Source organism: Trachypithecus francoisi, unplaced genomic scaffold, assembly GCF_009764315.1.
Source record: "Trachypithecus francoisi isolate TF-2019V2 unplaced genomic scaffold, Tfra_2.0 Lachesis_group7, whole genome shotgun sequence".
Taxonomy (NCBI): Eukaryota; Metazoa; Chordata; class Mammalia; order Primates; family Cercopithecidae; genus Trachypithecus; species Trachypithecus francoisi.
In genome coordinates, this window is record NW_022681472.1 from 2,456,843 (window position 1) to 2,478,358 (window position 21,516).

At 40.8% G+C, this 21,516-nt stretch overlaps 1 protein-coding gene across 9 annotated transcripts in view; it reads left to right on the forward strand.

Annotated features, from left to right (window-relative positions):
• The window catches only part of SPIDR (scaffold protein involved in DNA repair), a 499,470-nt gene that overhangs the window by 397,314 nt on the left and 80,640 nt on the right, over positions 1–21,516 (forward strand). Inside the window, exon 1 of one of the 9 annotated variants that reach the window (XM_033203536.1) lies at positions 4,572–4,818. The exons of the other annotated variants lie outside the window; for them this stretch is intronic. The gene's annotated coding sequence lies outside the window, so the exon portion shown is untranslated. Of the gene's footprint in view, positions 1–4,571; positions 4,819–21,516 lie in introns of those variants that run through there. 9 annotated transcript variants of the gene reach the window in all.

A 21,516-nucleotide genomic window follows, 5' to 3' on the forward strand; every position in this document is an offset into this window, starting at 1 on the left:
CTAAAGTACTTTATTCACATTTCCTTAGTGTTTACCTAGTGTTACCTAATTCTGCTCCAGGATCCCATTCAGGACACCACATTATACTCAGTTGCCATGTCTCCTCAGACTCCTCTTGGATGTCACAACTTTTGAGGCTTCTTTATGACTTTAACAGTTTTGAGGAGTGTTTGGTATTTTGTAGAATCTCCTTAACTGTGCTGGGTGCAGTGGCTTACGCCTGCAATCCCAGCACTTTGGGAGGCCAAGGCAGACGGATTACTTGAGGCCCAGAGTTCAGCCTGGCCAACATGGTGAAATCCCTTCTCTACTAAAAATACAAAAAATTAGCCAATCGTGGTGGTGCACACCTGTAGTCCCAGTTACTCAGGAGGCTGAGGTGCGAGAATTGCTTAAACCCAGGAGGCAGAGGTTGCCATGAGCCAAGATGGTGCCACTGCACTCCAGCCTGGGCGACAGAGCAAGACTTTTTCTCAAAAAAGAAAGAAACCTCCTTAACTGGACTTTGTCTGATGTATTACATATGATGAGATTGGAGTTATGTGAGTTATGTGTTCTTAGGAGGAAGACCACAGGATAAAGTACAGTTTTCATCATGTCATATCCAGTGTACACACTGTCAACACGAGTTCTTGCTGTTGATGCTTTCCTTGATCACCTGGCTGAGGTAGTACTTGTCAGGTTCCTGCACTATGAAGTTACTGTACTTTTTCCTCCTTTCCATCCTGAAGTCTTTGGAAGGAAGCCATCATACACAATGTACATCTGAGGAACAGAGAGCTCTGATCCCCTTCTATGATGGTGGAGCCGTTATTTGGAATTCCTCTGCATGTGAGATTTGTCTCTTCTCTCCTTTTTTTGTTCAATTATTTATATCACTATGGACTTGTGCATATTTATTTTACACTTTGAGTTGTAATCCAATACTATTTTATTTTTTCGCTCAGATTGTTCCAGTTTTTTTCCCTTGGAGTTATTTCAGTTGATGTCTATATCCCTTTGTTATACTCCCATAATTTTGAGTGTTCTGTTTTGTTTTGTTTTGTTTTGAGTACTCCTTCATTTTCTTTTTTTTTTTTGTTTTTTTTTTATTTGAGTACTTCTTTACTCTCTGGCACTATAAGATGTTCTAGGCTCATCTTGTATATTGTCTGTGCTCATCCTGGAATCAGCCATTTTTCCAAGGAGACCTGGCTCCCTTTTTTCAAGAATGGTATTGGACACCAAGAGGTACAAGAAGATGAAGGAAATACAAGTGCTATTTATTTATTTATTCATTTATTTAAAAAAGAGACGGGGTCTCACTATTGCCCAGGCTGGTCTCAAACTCCTGAACTCAAGAGATTCTCTTCCCTCAGCCTCCCAAAGTGCTGGAATTACAGGCGTGAGCCAGCATACCCAGCCCAAATGCATTTTAAACCATAGAGTTGATACTAGCATTGGTAGTCATGGCCAAATAGAGGCTTTAGAAGTATGAATGCTCTGTTGTGGAATGTTTGATATGTAACTCTTGCTACTGGGAGAGCTTCTATAGCCCCAGGACAAGGTCCTTTTCTCAAAACTGTTCTATACATAGACTTTAGTTGTTTACTAATTTGCTATTTCTTTCCTGTTGCTCATTTTTCAATATCACTGGTATCCTATCTCCACAGACAATACTTTTATCATTTACTGCCTTCATGAAGTATTTCTGGATGAGATAGTGTGAGGACTTCTGTCATTCTCAGTAACTCCCTGTGCCATTCCAGATCCCTGATGGGCCTCACTCTTCCTTTATCTCCTCTCCAGGCTTCTTAACTACATGCCAGCATTATCACATAATCTAAATCATTTCAGGATATCATCTGCATGAACGATTCCTGTTCAAAATAAGGCTCTCTGAATGATTTACCATTCTTTTTATGAGTCTCTGGTGCCTAGATACCATGGTTTCTATGATCAGTGATGATGGTATTGAAATAATGTGCATTCTCAAATACTTCTTAAAATATTGTTTGGCTAGATAGGAACTAGGTATTTTAACTACCAATTGTCAAATAGTAAAAGCTTTCTTTTAGCCTCAGAATTTCTGTTTTTATAAAAGTTTGGTATGCTAGCTAAGGAATGTTCTAGTTATAGCTGTCTTTGGTAAAATGACACTGACAGTACATGGGAGGGAAGGTGGAATCATCCATGTGTACTCCTTTGTTGTATGTGTGACTCCCATGGAGAAGTTCTGTAGTTCTTCACACATTATAAAAAATGTTTTGTTGCATAAGTCGTAACAATGAATATATATTAAAATACCTCAGTGCAGCACATTAATTAAGTCTGCTCTCTAGGGATTTCTCGACTAGGTAAGTGAAATGGTTCACTCCTTATTTCACTTGTCTCTCAGAGAGATCCATTATTTCTTGATAAAAATGGACACCAAATTGTTGGATTTGTTCATGATTTTGTTTTTGACTTTTACGTTGTAGTTGTTGATTTATCTAGGGAAGAGTGTCTGGCCTTCCTTTACCCTATAACTTCACTTCCACATATCAAATGTTGATGTGAAATTGTCATATTTGACTACATATTGAATGTGTCAGGCTCAGTGACAAATCTTTACTATCTAACTTAAACAGGAGATTTATTGGCCAGGTGAGGTGGTTCACGCCCGTTATCCCAGCACTTTGGGAGGCTGAGACGGGTGGGTCACTTGAAGTCAGGAGTTCAAGACCAGCCAGGCCAACTTGGTGAAACCCCTCTCTACTAAAAATACAAAAATTAGCTGGGCTTACTGTTGCACACCTGTAGTCCCAGCTACTCGGGAGGCTGAGGCAGGAGAATCACTTGAACCCGGGAGGCAGAGGTTGCAGTGAACCAAGATCGCACCATTGCACTCCAGCCTGGGTGACCAAAAAAAAAAAGAGAGAGAGATTTATTAATGGATTTTAAGTGACTTTTAAGCAACACTGCTGTGGAAGTTGCTGCCTCTTCTATTAGTACAACCAGAAATATGGCAAGTCAGCTCACCTGCATCCTCAGAGCCACAGCCGACAGAAGGGAACTGCATGACCCCCGAAGCTGTTGCCTTCCAGCTTTCGAACCACTTAGTGTGGGCTGCAAGCTGAATCAACACACTAGATGTCCCCATTCCTGCCATTTAATGCTGCAGAGCTCTTGGCCAACACCCTGAGATCTTTTGTTAATGTTATGCCTGCTGGCAGAAGTAGCACAGTTAGGCCCTCTGCTCTGATTGACAGGTCCCAAGTCACAGGGGAACCTGAGATGGGTAGACTATGCTGTCTGGCCTCTGGAGTTAGGAAGGCCCATAGAAGACGATTGGACTCCTTCGTATCCACCAAAAGAGTTAGAAAGAACTCTTAGGAAGAGAGAAGTAAAAACATATGAACAAAGCAGAGAATAACACCAAAGTCCCACAGTCCTAAAATTTCATTTTAGAATGCCATTAGCTGTAGAATGTAGCATATAAAAAGATAGAGAGTGGTGTGAGGAAAAAATGTTTTGTCCTTTAACTTAATGTTCTGCCTTTTTAAAAGAATTCAAAGTCCAAATATTTTTATATGTATTACTTGGGAATAAGTATTAAAAGTGTAAAATGTTATGCTCTGCACTACAACCATTGAACTATGATTTTTTGTTTGTTTTTTGTTGTTGTTTTTGAGACAGAGCCTCGCTCTTTTCCCCAGGCTGGAGTACAGTGGCGTAATCTTGGCTCTCTGCAACCTCCACCTCCAGGGTTCAAGCAGTTCTCCTGCCTCAGCCTCCCAAGTAGCTGGAACTACAGGTACACCCTGCCACACCCAGCTTTTTTTTTTTTTTTTTTTTGTATTTTAGTAGAGACAGAGTTTCACTGTGTTGCCTAGGCTGGTCTCGAACTCCTCAGCTCAGGCAGTCTGCCCACCTCAGCCTCCCAAAGCGCTAGGATTACAGGCGTGAGCCACCAAACCCGGCCGAGCTGTGATTTTTAAAAGGAAATTTTTAATTAGATGCTGAAAAAGGGTATGTATATTTGAGGTACACTTTAAAATGTTTTTAAATAAGCAAATCTTAATGCAAATAGATATTGCAAACACTAAGAAAGTAAATAAATAAGATTAGTTAATTTTTAAGTTCATTTTATTTAGAGACAAGATCTCACTGTCACACAGACTGGAGTGCAGTGACATAATCATAGCTTACGGCACCCTCCAGCCCCTGTCCTCAAGCCATACTCTAGCCTTGGCCTCCCAAAGCACTGGTGATACAGGTGTGAGCCACTGTGCCCAGCCAGACTAATCAATTTTGACTTTTCTCTGTACTCCTTTCTGTATCCAAGCATGAACTTGTGTTATTTTTGAATATTTTGTATTTCTGTGATACAAGATTTGTTATTCATTCCTGCTCTATATCTCAAGCAAGATTCAATTTGATGCATTTACTTGAGTGCCTACTGTAGATGAGACGTTTTAAAACAGTATGGCCATTACAAATTATGTTTAATGATAGTGGGTAGTAAGTACTTACAGTAATAATGCTAAGCTTTAACAGTTCTTGAAACTTAAGTAAAAGGTGGTGGTACTAACACAAGCATGAAGGAATGCCACATGTGACTGGAGTGCTGCTGGGCTCCCCTGCAGCCTCCAGGGAGGAGGATGAACACTCAAGGGATAGACCAACTGAAGCAGGGAAACTTGGCCACATACTGCCTGACACAGAAGCCCAGCTGACTGCTGCATCTTACCCAGCCCACCATGCATAAGAACTGGTTGAGACAACATTGAATTCCCTAAACTTCTGGGTGCTCAGTGGTGAACTGAGCAGAGGGAAGAAAGCCAGCACTCTGGGAAGGTACGCTTCACCTGCTTACATCCTGATAGAGACTAACAGTGGCAACAGAGCTGTGCAGAGCCTCAGGCCCTGGCATGGTATTCCAGCCAGAGTGGGCTCTGCAATGTGTGGGAGCAGCCCTGGCATTCAAGGATTTGCATTGAAGGCCTTGGTTGAGGATGCTGTGAAGGTGGACACTGTGTATACGGAGCAGGGACTTTGTGGGTCAATAATTCGACATGTGGCCGGGCGCAGTGGCTTACACGTGTAATCCCAGCACTTTGGGAGGCCAAGGCAGGCGGATCACGAAGTCAGGAGATCGAGACCATCCTGGCTAACATAGTAAAAGTAAACTAAAAACACAAAAAATTAGCTGGGCCTGGTGGTGGGCGCCTGTAGTCCCAGCTACTCAGGAGGCTGAGGCAAGAGAATGGCGTGAACCCGGGAGGCAGAGGTTGCAGTGAGCCAAGATCACGCCACTGCACTCCAGCCTGGGTGACAGAGCAAGACTCCGTCTCAAAAAAAAAAAAAAGAATTCGACATGTGCTTGCTTTGTGAGGCCAGTGAGTGAACCCGCACTCTGAGGCCCAGGATTTATAGGTCAGGACAGCCCCGCTGACTTCTTCGGCACCTGTCATAAACTCTTTTAAAGTGTTAATGTTTTTTGTATTCAAAAAAGCTCACCAATAAAAGAGGAAACTTTAGGGAAGGTTGAAAAGCAACTGTGGGCTGGCCACAGTGGCTTATCCCTTTAATCCCAGCACTTTGGGAGGCAGGAGGATTGTTTGAAGCCAGGAGTTTGAGACCAGCCTGGGCAACAAAGTGAGACCCCGTCTCTACTAAAAATTTAAAAATTAGCTGGGCATGATGGCACATGCTGTAGTCTTAGCTACTTGAGAGGCTGAGGCAAGAGGATCGTTTGAGGCCAGGAGCTCAAGGCCGCAGTGAGCCATGATGGCAACAGAGTGAGACCCTGTGTCTAAATAAATAAAGGGGGAAAAAAATGGGATTTGATAGAAGGCAGGAACATGTACAGATATTGCAATATTTTTCAAATTTGGGAAATTATAAAGATCTTAATCATACATATGGATTCTAGCATATGGACTCTTATGTATTGAATCAGGATTATTTTAATTGATTCTACTTTGTTCTACTGCATTGAAAATCATTGTTAGTATATTTAGTCTTCTCAGCTAACTTCTTATACCTAGATAACTGTCGAGGTTTATAAAGGCCTTAAAACATGAATAATACCTACACAACTGTGGGATGCTTTTTTTTTTTAACTGAATGTATTTTAAGTCAAATTCAGTCCAAATCTAAAGTCTGAATATTGTAATATTCAGATGATTAATAGGTATAATTATTTACCGTCTAGTCTGCATTCTGTAGTATTTGCCATACTTCTATAACTGCAACTTCTATTTTATTTCTTTTAATTTTTTATTTGTTTGTTTTGAGACAGTCTTGCTCTCTTACCCAGGCTGGAGTGCAGTGGTGCAATCACAGCTCACTGCAGCCTTAGTCTGCCACCTTAAGCAATCCTCCCACCTCAGCCTCCAGAGTAGCTGGGACTTAAGTCACATATCACCACACCTGGTTAGTGTTTTGTTGTTGTTTTCTAGAGATGGGGTTTCATCATCTTGCCCAGCCTGATCTCAAACTCCTAGGCTCAAGTGATCCTCCCACCTTGACCTCCCAAAGTGCTGGGATTACAGGCATGAGCCACTGTGCCTGACTGCACCTTCTGTTTTAGAGAAAGCTGCAACTCAATAGTTAGTGGAATATTTCCTATGTATATTATATACACAAAAAAGCATTTGCCATGAAAAACCTAAACTGTGTATTCAAAAGCTTTAATATGAACACTATTATTCAAAATGGAAAGACTTTCATTCCTGCCCTCATGAAATAGAAATTCAGCTATATTTGATCATGACTGTAGAATATTACTAGAGATTGGGTCTTTTTATGTTACATTTTGTTCAACTAGATACACCTTTTTGAGGTCATTCATATAGTTAGTGACATGTAAATGCTTTTTAACTACACACTGTTTAAACAGTGTCAACAGAGGCATAGGGTGTGGTGTTCACATTTCTGGAACCTATGGGCTGTACCCTCAGTCTGTCCTGGAACCTCTGCATTCCACCCTCGGTCTGTCCTGGCTGCTGTGAAGATGGAGTGCTGGTGGCTGGTCCTTAGCAGTCACTCCACCTCACACCCAAGCTTAGCCACATGGCCAAGCCAGTCCTGTGGTGTTTATCAAGGAAGAAGGGCCCTGGGGATTGCAGGCTCCACTGTTTGCCTCCCTAGGCATCCCCTTACTTACATACCTGGCAGGGAGGGTTAGGTAGGACAGCCAAGCACTGCATAAATCTGAATGGAAGCTGATGTCAGGTCTCTCTCCTTCTTAGCTGTGCCCCACTATCACACAAGGTGTTTCATGTGGCACATTCTGTGATGATGAGGTAACCGTGTTACCTTCATTTACTGAGTGCTTGCTAGGCATCACAAAATTATGGAGCACCTCTTCATGTTGGGTTTAGGAATATAGAGCAATGAACAAAACAGACAAGGGGCTAGCTCTCCAGAATAAAGTAAATAAGATCATTTTCAATTGGTTTGTAGCCAGGTAACCTTGGACAGATTACCTTATGCTTTGTTTTTCTCATTTGTAAAATGGAGGTTATGATGGTATCTCCTTATGTGATTGATATATTAATGAGATAATAGTCACAAAACACTTAGAACAGGTCCTGGTACATGGTAAATGCTAAGTGCTCAAAAAGCACTCCCGATTATTATGAGACATAACACTGTGTGCCATGATATGGAGTAACCTGGGTAGGAGCATCAAGGTCACCTTGGAATGAGCAGTGAGGGGAAGCTGAGGAGGGAGAGCTTCAAGGTGAAACCTAACAGATGAAGTGGAGTCAGCCATGAAAAGCTCCAGGAGACACACTTTCCACGCAAAGACACCAGCTATTGCAAAGAAAAGGATGGACTTGGTGTGTTCTAGGAGCAGAGGAGAGGCCAGTGTACCTGGGATGTAGAGAACCCAGGGGCTGAGACAGATGCTTAGCACAGAGAAGAGCCAGGTGCCAGAAGTTCAGACTTCGTTCCAAGGACAGTGAGAAGCCTTTAAGGTTTTCAGCATGAGATACATGTGATCCAATCTGTGCTTTGAAAAGATCACTTCAGCTGCTCCAGATCAAATGGAATGTGGAGGTACAAGAGTAGGAACAGGAAACAAGTTAGGCCATTTGAAAAATCCAACCAGGTCAGACTGACGACCTGGACCAGAGTGCTTATGGTGAAAAGCGAAAGGTTCAGGGTCTGTTTTAGAGATACGGTTTACAGTACCAGCTAAAAATTGGATGTGGGATGATAGGAAGTGGGGTCTCAAGGATGACTGTGAAGTTGTTGGACTGGTGGTGGTGTGGGGTGACTGGGGGAGGCCAGAGTTCTAGTGATGGCCTTGTTGACGTGGAGACCTGTAAGACTCCAAGCTGAAGAAGTCGAATTGGATATGCGCTTACCATGGAGGAGAGAGGTAAGCACGTGACGGCCAGGCACTGGACCCAGGAAGGAATTATCTTCTCTAGTCTTTATAGAAACACCATAAGATAAATAACATCTAGCTATGGGAAACAAATTAATGAAAGCCACTTTCTAAGGTTAATTTTAAGTTAAAGGATTTTTTTCACCTTAATGTAGTAGATAGACCAGTGGAATAGAGAGTCCCAAATATATACAGGAATTTAGTTAATAAATACATACATTTCAAATCAATAGGGAAAGATGAACCATTCAATAAATGGGTAAGGACAATAGGTTAGCCATCTGGAAAAAGAAATGAATTGGATTTATACTTTAATCTTACACCAAGATAGATTCCAAATGAATCAAAGATTTAAACATAAAAACTGAAATTGTAAAAGTTCTAGAAGAAATAGTGGGAGAAGTATCTTGAGGTGGAAGTTTTTTCTGTGATTCAACATCCCTGGATCCAAAAGAAAATATTAATTAAACCCACATGACAAAATTAAAAGTTAAGTGGCAAATTGAGAATATGTATGTATAATTTGTATTACAAAGAGCCACTCTTTCTAGTACATGAGATACTCATAGAAATTAGTAGGGAAGACTGACAACTCGGTATAAAAATGGGCAAAGGTTATGAATACACAGTTCATAAAAGGAAAATATGCTCTATGTCTCATGATTTTAAAAAAATGAATTAAAATAACACTATTATTTTTCTCCTACCAATTTTGCAGAAATCTAAAATTTTAGTAACTTTCGTTTGGTGAGGCTGAGGGGCAATAAACACTCTTCGTTTGGTGGAGGGAGAGTACATTGTCACCACTCCAGAGAGAGCACCTTGGCATGTGTATATACAGATGTGTGTGTGTGAATTTTAAACAGGTCAGCTCTTTGACCCAGCACTTCTTCTTCTTGGAATTTATCCAACAGATATACTTGTGTATATATGAAATACAAGCTTATTCCTTGCCCCATTCTTTGTGATAGCAAGTGAAAATGGCCTAAAGGTCAGCATTAGGAAATTAAAAATTATGGCACATGCTTGTAGTGGAATACCATGCAGCTCTCTATGTGACTACAAGAAGAAAGAGGAAACACTCAGTGAACTGTCACAGAAAAATCTGTGACATTGGTTACATTGAAGGAATGGTGGGATGCTTGAAATGGGCTATATTCCTGGAATATATAGAGAGAAACTTTAGACGCATATGTGAGAAACAAGTAACAGTGATTATCTGTGAGAGGTAGCTGGGAACTAGAAGATGAAGGATGGGAGCTGGAGGGAGGGAAACTTGTCACCATATACCTTTAAATTTTGAGTCATATATATTATTCAGAAAAAAGAAAGGACTTTATATATAGTTATTTATCTTGAAATTTTTAGACATTATATATATTTTGGAAAGCAGTATACATAGCAATAGTGTTATACTCTTTGACCCAGTACTCCCTAGAAATTTAATTCATGAAAACTAAACAAAAAGTACACATAACAAAAGCAACACTGTTCCTCTTCATGGTAGCAATACCTATAATAATGGGGAAAATATAAGCAACCTAAATGTCAGTGTAGGGGAATTATTTAATTGAATATGACATACAGCATGATATAATGTGAAGCCACTGTGTAATATAATTAAGAAGACCATGCTGAAACATTTATCCATTCAACAAATATTTATTGTATGCATACTGTGTTTCAAACATTGTTCTAGGTGTTAGGGATACAGCAAGAAATAAGAGCCAAAATAAATAAATAAATCCATACACCATTGGAACTGCCATTATTTGGGGGAAGACTGGCCACAGACCAATAGATATAATGTAAGAAAGTAAGACCAGGCGCAGTGACTCACGCCTGTAATCCCAGCACTTTGGGAGGCTGAGGTGGGTGGAATCCCTGAGATCAGGAGTTCGAGACCAGCCTGGCCAACATGATGAAACCCCATCTCTACTAAAAATACAAAAATTAGCCAGGCGTGTTGGCATGCACCTATAATCTCAGCTACTCAGGAGGCTGAGGCAGGAGAATCGCTTGAACTCAGGCGGCGGAGGTTTCAGTAAGCTGAGATTGCACCACTGCACTCCAGTCTGGGTGACAGAGTAAGACTCTGTCTCAAAAAAAAAAGAAAGAAAGAAATGATGGTTACAACTTCAAATAAAAATAAGGGACAGTGAAGGTGGAGGTCTGCTATTTTTACATAAGACTCAAGGAAAGCCTCACTGAGAAGGTAATACTTGAATGGAGATGGGTAAGTCATGTAAATGTGTAGGGAGAGCATCTCAGCAGGGAGATCTGGTACTTGAGGATGCAAGAAGGGATCTGTTTGGCATGTTTGTGGAATGACAAGGAGGCCAGTGTTTCTGTGCATCACATACATGAAGGTCAGAGAGGTAGAAAGGGTAGGGTTGAGACTCTGATCATGAGGAGGTCTAAAAAGCCGTGACAATAAGGCCTTTGGGTTTTTTTCCACGTGTGATACAAAGCCATTAGAAATTCTGGAACCCCTGCAGAAGTGATTCTAAATGACTATGTGAGTAGCAAGAGAGTCTGAGTCCTCCATTAGGGCAAGCTGGTGGATAAAGACATGGTGTAGAACTGGAGATATCCAAGAGGTAGAAAGGTAATTCAACTTCGCACTCTGAATGATTGGATGTGGGAGGTGGAGAAAAGGGAGGGATCCAGAAGGATTCTAAGGTTTGGGCAACAAGATGAATGGCGGTACCATTAATGAGACAGAAAATTCAGGAGGGAGAACAGAGTTGGAGAAAGCTGAGAAGATGATGTGTTTTGTTTTAAACATGTTGAGTTTGTTGAGGGACCTGTGAGTCACAAATATCAAAAGGGAGAAAAGTAAAATGAACCCTGTCATGTTTGATCAGAATTAGGGTAGTACAAACTCATGATTTTCAAGATGGATGGATGAATGAATAGAAGTCAGTGTGTGTGAGAGGGTGTATATGTGCACACACTTCCCAGCTATACTAAGAGGCCCTGGGACAATGATACGTCAGTAGCAATGAGCACACCTAGTGCCAGATAGTAGCTTTTAAATACCTGAAGGGAATTGGCAGAGTGGCTGATTCCAAGTTTGGATGAGAGAAAATACAAGATGAGCCTTGAAATCTTGTTATGTTAGAAAGTAAGACTGTTCTCAAAGAATGATGGGGACATCAAAAAGAAAAAGGACACCAAAGCTAGCTTGAAAGAGTCCCCAACTAGCCAAATCTGGGGCAATTCATGCATCAAAATAAGAGATAGTTATGGATTATAAACCATTCAGTAAGACTCCATGAGTCACACTGATATAAAAACAAATGAAAAATAAAAATGAAAAAGAATTTAAGAAAATGAATGAATTGGAAATTTGATAAGGAATAGGATATTAGACAGTTTCACAGTATCTCCCACATAATGTTTTTTAACTTCAAAAGGAAAAAGAGTAACTTATAGTTGAGAAGCCTGACAGACATCACCTTACGTTTTCAAAAGTGAACATCATCAGTATTGGGACAAATTAAAATAATGTAATTATTTTAATACACAGAATGTAATTAGAACCCGGCCCGGGATGCACACCTATAGTGTGCCACTCAGGGCGCTGAGGTGAGAGGATCACTGGAGTCCAGGAGTTTGAGGTTGTAGTGCACAATGATCATTCCTGTGAATAACCACTGTAATCTAGCCTAGGCAGCACAGAAAGAGCCCGTCTTAAGAAAAAGTGGAAAGAATGCAAAAAAAAAGAAACAAACAAAAAATAGTACACAGCATCACTTCTGTGTTATTTTTACCAATGATACATCAACTGAATCTCAGAAGAAATCAGACAAACCCAAAATGAGGATTCATACCCTGCAGAATACCTGAACTGTTTCCTTACAAAATGTCAGGGTTATGAAAGTCAAGGAAAGACTGAGGAACCATTCCAGACTGCAGAGTATTAAGAGACATGACAACTAAATGCAGCCCGATTCTGAACTATCTCCTTTTGCTCTAGGATGTTACCAGGGCAATGGGTGAAACATGAGTGAGTAGGAAGATTAGATGGAGGGAAGATTAGGATTCATGTCCTCCTTTTATGCCTGTAGAGCAGTTATATGGGAAAAAGTCCTTATTTGTAGGAAAAACACATAAAAGTATTTGGGAATGAAGGGGTATCATGTCAGGAAGTTACCCTCAAATAATTCAGGGGAAAAAATACACGATTTTTACTGTATTTAGAACTTTTTAGTAAATTTGAGATTAAAAACTTTTTAAAGGGATGGTTTAATATATACAAGTCAATAAATATGGTACATCACATTGACAAAATATAAAAACAAAAATCATATGATCATTTTTATAGATGCAGAAAAAGCATTCAATAAAATCCAGCATCCCTTTATGATAGAAACCCTCCACAAACCTGGCATAGAAGGGACATACCTCACTGTAATAAAAACCATATATGACGAACCCACAGCCAACATCATACTGAATGGGGAAAAGCTGAAAGCATTCCCCTTGATAACTGTAACAAGACAAGGGTGCCCACTGTCACCCTTCTATTCAACGTAGTACTGGGAGTGCTAACCAGAACAATCACGCTGCAGAAAGAATTAAAGGGCACCCAGATAAGAAAAGAGGAAGTCAAACTGTTATTGTTTCCACTCATATGATTGTATACCTAGAAAACCCTAAAGACTCCTCCAAAAGACATCTAGACTTGATAAACAAATTCAGCAGAGTCTGAGAGTTCAAAATCAATGTACACAAATCAGTAGCACTGCTATACACCAACAGTGACCAAGCTGGGAATCAAATCAAGAACCCAGTCTTTCTTACAATAGCTGCAAAAAATAAAATACCTAGGAATATACTTAACCAAGGAGGTGAAAGATAAAGAGAACCGCAAAACACTGCTGAAAATGATCATAGATGATAGAAACAAATGTAAACACGACTCATCTCATGGAAGAATCACTATCATGAAAATGATCATGCTGCCCAAAGCAACCTACAGATTTAATGTAAATCATATCAAAATACCAACATCATTTTTCACAGAATTAGAAAAACCGGTCCTAAAATTCATAGGCACCAAAAAAGAGCCTGAATAGCCAAAGCAATAGTAAGCAAAAAGAATAAACCTGGAGGTGTCATGTTACCTGACTTCAAATTATACTATAAGGCTATAGTTACCTTATATCAGCATGGTGCTGATGCAAAAGTAGATACAAAGACCACTGGAAAAGAATAAAGAGTCCAAGAAATAAGGCCAAATACTTACAGCCAATGGATCTTCAACAAACATAACATAAAACATAAAAACATAAATTAGGGGAGGGACACCCTATTTAATCAATGGTGATGGGAAAACTGAAAAGCCACATGGAGAAGAATGAAACTGGATCCTCATCTCTCACCTTACACAAAATCAACTCAAGATGGATCAAATACTTAAATCTAAGACCTGAAACCATAAAAATTCTAGAAGATAACCCAGGAAAAACTCTTCTGGACATCCCTTAAGCAAAAAATTCATGACTAAGAACCCAAAAGCAATTACAACAAAGACAAAAAAATAAATAAATGGGACCTAATTAAACTACGAAGCTTCTGCACAGCAACAGAAATAATCATCAGAGTAAACAGACAAGTCACTGAATGAGAGAAAATATTTGTAAACTATGCATCTGACAAAGGACTGATATCTAGAATCTACAAAGAACTCAAGCAAATCAGCAAGGAAAAAAGAGACAAGTAATCCCATCAAAAAGTAGGCAAATGATATGAAGAGACATTTCTTAAAAGACGATTTACAAATGGCCAAAAACATGAAAAAAAAATGCTCAACATCACTAATTATCAGGGAAATACAAATTAAAATCGCAGTGAGATAGCACCTTACCCCCTCAAGAATGGACATTATTTTGAAAGTCAAAAAACAATAGATACTGGAACAGATGTGGTGAAAGGGGAATGCTTATGCACTACTGGTGGGAATGTAAGTTAGTACAGGTCTATGGAAAACACTATAGAGATTCCTTAAAGAGCTAAAAGTAGATCTACCATTTGATTCAACATTCCCACTGCTGGGTATCTACCCAAAGGAAAGTAAATCATTATATTAAAAAAGACACCTATACACATATTATTTATTGCAGCACAATTCACAGTTACAAAGATAGGGAACCAACCTAAGTGACCATCCATCACACAATGAGTAGATTTAAAAAATCACTATACACACCATGGAATACTTCTCAGCCATAAAAAAAGAACAAAACAATGGCTTTTGCAGCAACTTGGATGGAGCTGGAGGCCATTATTCTAAATGAAGTAACCCAGGAATGGAAAACCAAATACTGTATGTTCTCACTTAGAAATGGGAGCTAAGCTGCCAGCACACAGAGGCATACAAAGTGATACAATGGACTGCAGAGACTCAGATGGGGGAGAGTGGGAGAGGGTGAAGAATAAAAAAACTACCTATTGGGTACACTGTACACTACTCAGGTGATGGTTGCACTAAAATCTCAAAATCTCAGACTTCAACACTATACAATTAATCTGTGTAACCAAAAATTTCTTGTACCTACAAAAGCTATTGAAATTTTTTTAAAAAAATAAGTCAGAAATTAAATAAATAAAAACTTTTTTAAATGATCATAAAAGTGAGTAGGAGGCAATCAAATGGAAATGTGAGGCCCACACTTTCTCAAAAGGTTGGCAGGAAAGAGAGGGTGACATACACTCCCAGCAGAGACTGCACTGAGCATTTGGAGCCAGTGTGTAGAGGGAAGAGATACGCCTAGGTTAAGTGGTGAGCACTGCAAAGCAAAATCCTAGAGGCTGTATTTTGCTGGGCACCCAGGTCCAGTGGAAAGAGCAGGCTGGGCAGGCAGCAGGAGGATGTCGGCTGGGCACGGCAGGCAGTTCCAAGGTGGGCTGGCTGGAAACAAAAGTAATTTCTACCTAGGAACCTTCCTTCTCTCTGAGAAATAGGGTTGTCTTCTGAAAGTGGCTGTTGTCTGCTGTCTTAAGTGCAGTAAACTGAATATGGTTAGTCTTCAAATTTGAAATTATTTCATTGAAAAATGTATCAAAACAATTTAATATTTCTCAGTGATACTGTTCCTAAAACAGGTTTTCTTAGGATTGCAGAATTTACAAAATTACCATTGATATTTGAAAAAGAAGGCCGGGCGCGGTGGCTCAAGCCTGTAATCCCAGCACTGTGGGAGGCCGAGATGGGCGAATCACGAGGTCAGGAGATCGAGACCATCCTGGCGAACACGGTGAAACCCCGTCTCTACTAAAAAATACAAAAAACTAGCCGGGCGAGGTGGCGGGCGCCTTGTAGTCCCAGCTACTCGGGAGGCTGAGGCAGGAGAATGGCGGAGAAGCTCGGGAGGCGGAGCTTGCAGTGGGCTGAGATCCGGCCACTGCACTCCAGCCAGGGCGACAGAGCAAGACTCCGTCTCAAAAAAAAAAAAAAAAAAAAAGAAAAAGAAGAAAGCCTTGTATGTGTATGCATTTGCCAAGGCAGCTTGTTTTTTTATTTGGTAGGATCAGAGCAGGTAGAACATGTATGCATACTTCACAAAAACAGGTGATTTATAAGCCATTGCATTAGACAGGACTGGTTTCCAAGCCAGTCAGTCAGCTTAGAATGTGAAACGCTGATTCAGAAGCGAATCACCTAAGGATGATTCAACACTGTGTTTCCTGTTGTGCCAGTAGTCCCACTAGAGTAGTGGTTTACCCCCACCTCACCCAGTTCATTAGACTCTGGTCCAGTCCCACACTGGAACTGTAGAGCCTGAAGACTATATGAGCAACTGTCTTCTCATTCTCCTTAGACTGTTCATGACTGATGCCACTCACCAGGCACAGGAGGGATGCTAATCCATTCCATGGAGTGGAGCCTCAGGGTTTACAGGCTTTATTCCCTCCAAGAACTCTGCCTCTGAAAGCCTGTGTGACTCTTGTGTGGGCCAACATGCCCTTTGGTGGCCTAAGGGAAGCTGTAGGACACTAAATTGCTCATGGCACCACCAAAACCTGTATCTCCAGGCCCGTGTCTTGTTCTTTACTCTATACCCAGTTAGAAACCCTTGGCCCCTCAGGTTTCAGTGATGAATAGGCATGGGAAAGTGGGAATACCAAATGGCTGCTCATTTGGTAGTCAGTTGGGGAATGCGTGAGAGAAAATAAGACCACAGTGTGCCCAGGGATGCTGAGCTGATGGCACATTTTGAGCAATAAACTTTCTTAGTGTAGATCCCTCCTTCCTTGCTCTCTCTTTTCCTTCATTGTTCTTGTCCTAATTTACAACTTCACTAAATTCTTCCTTTCCCACTTGTATACTTTGTAGCAATATATCTTTTGGTTTGTGAACTACCTCATATTGTCCCCAAGGGCAGGAATTATGTCTTATGTCCCTTTTCCCCATGAAGGGTGAATAAATGCCTGTTGATTAACTCAACTTGGTGTAACAAGCATATATTATCTATAATGCATAAGTCTCTGAGCTAAGGACTCTGACGGGTACATAGGGAATAAGAAATATGATTCCTGCCTTCAAGAAACTCCCAGGAGAGAGAAAAGATCTCCTCAAGTTATTATAATACATAGTAAATGTGATGACAACTAAAAGACAAAAAAAAAAAAAAACGAAAAGACTTTTTAACGCAAAGAAAAAAAGGAAAAAGAATTGTTTACACCATGAGAATAAGAGAAGTCTTCATACAAGACATGGAGTTTCAGTTTGAGTTGAAAAATGATACCTAAATGAGTGGGAGTAGCAAGGACTATCAGATTCCATGAGGGGAACAGGCGGGAGCCAAGACAGATAGGGGCGTGGTAGCATCTTGATCTTGGACCCCACCACGTGTGTACCAAGAGGCATGCAGGAGCCATTGGGATACTCCCAGAGTTCTCTGGCCAGGTGAGTGACATGATTAACTGTATTCAATAAGAAGGAGCACTGTAGTAGCAACCTGCAGGAGAGGTTAGAAGAAAGGAAAGAACAGGGGTTAAGAGACAGGTTGGGAATCACCTGCCTAATCCATGTAGGTGGCAGGAAGGACAAGACCATGACAATGGGGATAAGGAGGAGAATATTAAAAAGGTGATGCGGAGGGAAAATGGACAGGTTACAGCAACTGGATGTGAAAGGAAATAGAATACTCACAGGTTTTGAGACTCGGTGACTGGGAGAACGGTGGGGCATTCTTCAAGAGGGATCTCTGCATAATGACGGTCAAGTAACAGATCTATAGAAGGAGAGATACTGGCCAGTTACATTAGCTGTGTATTCATTGGCCTAAATAAATGCAGCAGTGATTTTATTCTGTGTACCCTAGGAAATATAGATGCATTCGTGTAACTCTTTGTCAATGATAAAATTCTGGTTGATCTTCTTGAGAAGGTTTAGACTCTTTTCTTTCTTAATACCTACACCCATATAAGACATTATCTTTTAATACAACTGGCATGATGTATATGTTCTTAAAAAGGCATAATACCTTACATTTTTGGTCCATTGAGTTTTGACATGGGTGTCAGGCAATTCAATGGAGAAAGAAGAGTCATTCCAATCAGTGGTTTTGGAATGACTAGGTATCCACATATAAAATAATTAAGGTGGACCCCTGCTTCATGCCATGCACAAAAATTACTGCAAAATGGATCACAGACCTAATGTAAGAACTAAATTTCTCAGAAGATAATGTAGGACTATATCTTCCTAACCTTACATTATTAGGCAATGGTTTCTTGGATGTGACAACAGAATCATAAACAACAAAAGAAAAAATACATAAATGGGACTTCATCAAAATTGAAAACTTTAATGCCTCAAAAAACAAATTTGCAAATCACTAATCTGACAGGGGACTTGTATCTGGAATATGTAAAAAACACAACTCAACAATAAAAAGATACCCAAATAAAAGATGGTTGAAAATTTTGAATAGACATTTATTCAAAATATGCAAATGGACAGTAAGCACATGATGATCAACATCATTAGATACTAGGGAAATGCAGATAAAAACCACAATGAGATACCACTTCACAGTCACTAGGATGGCAATCAAAAGGACAATACCAAGTGTGGATGAATTCAGATGTGGAGAAGTTGGAATCTTTGCACACTACTGATGAGAATGCAAAATGTTGCAGCCATTTTGAGAAACAGTGAGGCAGTTCCCCAAAAAGTTAAACATGGAATTACCATATAACCCAGAATTTTCACTCCTAGGTATATACTCTTGAGAATTGAAAACATATGTCCATGTAACTTCTACATAATCACTCCATAGCAACATTACTCATAATGCAAAAATGTCAAAACAACTGCAATGTCTGTCAGCTGATAGAAGATAAATAAATGTGATACATCCACGTAATGGAATATCATTCAGCAACAAAAAGGAATGAAATACTGATCCATGCTATAACATGAGTGAACCTAGAAAAGATCATGCTAAGTGAAAAGAAGCTAGGCACAGAAGGCCACATATCATATGAGTCCATTTATGTGAAATAACTAGAACAGGCAAATCCATAGAGGCAGAAATCCAGTCAATTGTTGCCAGGGACTCAGGGGAGGGGAGAATAGGAGTAATTGATGGATGGAGGTTTCCTTTTGGGATGATAAAAATATCCTGGAATTAGATAGCACTGATGGTTGCAGAACATTGTGAATATACTTAATGCCACTGTGGTACACTTTAAAAGGATTAAAATAGTAAATTTTATTTTATGTGTATTTTGCTACAATATAAACAGGTCCATTCTATGGTATGTGAATTATACCTCAGTAAAGCTGTTATAAAAATAAAAGGCATAATAACTTGTTTTAATTACCAGGGAATTGTGCTGAGGAAAAAAAAAATCCAATCCCAAAAATTGTATACTGGATGATTCAATTTTTATAACATTTTTGAAATGGCAAAATTTTAAAGAGAGAACAGTTTAATGTTTTTCTGATGTTAGTCATGAGGGTTGGGAGATGGAAGGAGGTGAGTTATTAAAGGGCAGCCTGAGGGACCCTTATGGTAATGGAACTGTTCAGTATTTTGACTGTGGTCGAAGGTACAGGATCCTACACAGGTGATAAAACTGTCAAACTAAATATGTGACACACATCCAAGTAAAAGAGTGGCAGGTTTTATCAATGTCAGTATCCTAGTTGTGATATTGTATTATTGTTTACTAGTATATATAGTTTATACTCTTGGGGTAACTGGGTAAGGTGTACAGGGGTTCTCTCTGTGGTATTTCTTAGGACTGCATGCGATTCTACAATTAATAAAAATTTCACTTAATAAAAAGGCAGGCTGGAAGCAATGACTCTTGCCTCCAATCCGAGCACTTTGGGAAGCGAAGGCAGGAAGATCCCTTGAGCCCAGGAGTTCCAGACTAGCCTGAGCAGTACAGTGAGACCCCATCTCTACAAAAAATTTAAAACTTAGCTGGGCACGGTAGCAGAGGCCTTAGTCCAGCTATTTGGGAGAGTGCAGTGGAATGATCACTTGAGCTCAGGAGGTTGAGGCTACACTGAGCCATGATCATGCCACTGCACTCCAGCCTGAGCAACAGATTGAGGCCCTGTCTCAAAAAATAAAAAGGCAAAAGGTAAGTATCTTTGAAAACTTGTTCCATGGGTAAACGTCTATCAAATTACAAGACGTTTTGGCCGGGTGCAGTGGCTTACACCTGTAAACCCAAGCACTTTGGGAGGCCTAGGCGGGCGGATCACCTGTGGTTGGGAGTTCGAGACCAGCCTGACCAACATGGAGAAACCCCGTCTCTACTAAAAATGCAGAATCAGCTGGGCATAATGGGCATGCTTGTAGTCCCAGCTACTCAGGAGGCGGAGGCAGGAGAATCGCTTGAACCCAGGAGGCAGAGGTTGCAGTGAGCCGAGACCCGCCATTGCACTCCAGCCTGGGCAACAAGAGAGAAACTCCGTCTCAAAAAAAAAAAAAGTTTTATATTCACCAGCAGTAAACAAATCAAAGTCCAGACTGGCACCAGTTGTGTCAGCGGTTTTATTTGTGTCTTCCTTAAAGACCAAGCTTGCGCAGGGTTTTGTTGTTGTTAATCTCAGCAACACAATATTTTTCTAAAATAAAGATGGCGTGTGAGTATGGAAAAGGCCTTTCTCGGCCAGACTTGGTGGCTCATGCCAGTAATCCCAGCACTTTGGGAGGTCGAGGCCGATGGATCGCCTGAGGTCAGGAGTTCGAGACCAGCCTGGCCAACGTAGTGAAACCCCCGTCTCTACTAAAGATACAAAAAATTAGCTGGGCGTGGTGGCAGGCACCTGTAACCAGCTACTCAGGAGGCTGCGGCAGGAGAATCGCTTGGACCGGTGAGGTGGAGATTGCAGTGAGCCAAGATCGCGCCATTGCACTCCAGCCTGATCAACAAGAGCAAAACTCCATCTCAAAAAAAAAAAAAAGAAAGAAAGAAAAGACCCTTCTCAGCCGGTCGCAGTGGTTCACACCTGTAATTCCAGCATGTTGGGAGGCTGAGGCTGGTGGATCACTTGAGCCCAGGAGTTTGAGACCAGCCTGGGCAACATGGCCTAGCCCTGTCTCTACTAAAAACACAAAAATTAGCCGGGTGAGGTGGTGAAGTGCGCCTGTGGTCCCAGCTACTCTGGAGGCTGAGGTGGGAGGATCAGTTGAGCCCAGGAGGTGGAGGCTGCAGGGAGCCGAGATGACAGCATGGTACTCCAGCCTGAGAGACAGAAGGAGGGTGGCCCTGTCTCAAAAGAAAAAAAGGCTGAGGTTTTTTGTCCTCTTCTTTTGGTTAAGTCACTTTTAGGAAAGTAAGATTGTTACTCCTTTCGGTTCATTGATATTTAAAAGTTTACATGTCACACTTTTATTTCAGCAAAGAGAAAATATGATTTTTAAATGAATAGAAAACACATTTCTGTGCAGTAGAAGTCGTGCTAACATCTCATGTTAAAAAGATAAACAACAGGATTAACTGTTTACTTTGGGAGTGCAGAGGCTGGTTGTTTTTGAGAAGAAGAACACAATGTTCTGCTGTCTCTGGTTTCCCGGTCGTCCTCCCAAGCCTCTGCAGGAGTGGGCGAGGCCCCCGCCCCCAATGCGTCCCCTCCCCCACCCCGCCCCGCCCTCACCCTCGCCCCCGCCTTT